Source organism: Engraulis encrasicolus, chromosome 2, assembly GCF_034702125.1.
Source record: "Engraulis encrasicolus isolate BLACKSEA-1 chromosome 2, IST_EnEncr_1.0, whole genome shotgun sequence".
Lineage (NCBI taxonomy): Eukaryota > Metazoa > Chordata > Actinopteri > Clupeiformes > Engraulidae > Engraulis > Engraulis encrasicolus.
Window position 1 is genome coordinate 33788379 of NC_085858.1, and position 1606 is coordinate 33789984.

A 1606-nucleotide genomic window follows, 5' to 3' on the forward strand; every position below is an offset into this window, starting at 1 on the left:
TTGAAAACTCAGTCAACAAATCATTAAGTTCATATGTTAGTGTTTTTAGTTGGCTAGTTTATTGAAGAATTGCATCCTTTTCACTAATATTTACTACCATCAATTTTCCACGATTTTATCACAGTGTGGAAATCGACTTCTCCATAAGAATTCATCATTTTGAAATACCAGCAGTCAGACATCAAAGGTTGCAAATCCTACCCTGGTCAGACAGACACAATATTCATGAAGATTATAAAGTGGACAGAATTTGGATTTAAACTACACTGGACACGCAGAACCTTTAATTTTCATGAAAAAAAAAAAATATTGTAATAAATTGCAATAAACCTATTTAAAAAATATTACACATCAGACCTCAGGTGCATTACACATGCCCTAGTGCTGGCATCTGTTCAACAACAGTACACTATAGACTACACTACACTTGCATGGGATAGCAGTCACTGCTTTGCATTCATATAAATCAGCCGACGAGACATTCCCAGGGGCTGAGGGGTGTTTTGTTAAACCAGCAAAGAAAAAAAAGAAAGGATGTCATGATTCCTCTAGCTCGCTCAGATACGCCCCGAAACAGGTGCTGGGACAGACGGCCCCTCACAACTTCTAATTTATCGTTTGCCGTGTTGAGCTCAGCCAGGGTGGAGATGAAGGGGGGGGTGTGACACAGCCAGCCAGGCGTAGGCTTAATTGAATTTACAGCAGAAATGAGGCAACTGTACAGAATTTAAATGAACGTTTAAATAATTTTCCGCGCAAGTCCTCCCCAGTGGTAATATTATTCACTAGTCCGACACTTCATTTAAAAAAATTCAAACACTGACTCTGAACAAGAGTCGTCCTTGCAGTGAAGAGCTTTCGCAGTGACAGAATTTGGGATGTCGAAGTAAATGCCTCTTACAGTCTACTGTGGCCTTATTGGATTAGAAAGTCTCCTTCCCTTATAGGGAAAATACCCTCCATGATTAAGCACATCGTTTATATAGTTACCAACTTCAATATTTTGAGTACCGGTATATGCAGCCCCTTTGCCATTTTTTGGTTTCAGACTTTGGTGACTCATGCCGAGTCATCACTCTACTACCATCTCATTTAATCAGAGGCAATTTCAAATTGAAATGGGGTAAATGCCTGAATAATATGCCATTTCAAGCCATTAGGCATTTGTGACACTAACATAAAGGCCCCCACTGCCAAACGTCCCAATTAGAACACCTCTTCCTGCCATTCATCAACCATAGAGTTTAAATATGAGAACGCAGACTTTGAACAGCTTTCACCATTTAAAGTTTGCAGCAGAGTTTCAACTTTTTAAAAGTAACTTTTCACCATTTAAAAGTTTTGCTGCTAGCCCCGCTGTCGTTAAACAAGTTTGACTTTGGCAGCCATAAAAAGTGGTTCATTACGGCGAGCTACAAAAGAAATAAATCAAACCGTAAAAACCTCCAGTATTGAGCGGGTGATGCATGGAGTTTCAAACAATGAAAGAGGAAAAACTAAAGCAAGACTGTGCAGCAGTCAGCATGGCTCACCAACATGCATGCAGATGAGCAGACAGGGAGAGATAAAGAAGCAACAACAACAAAAACCAGACCAGACCACGGTA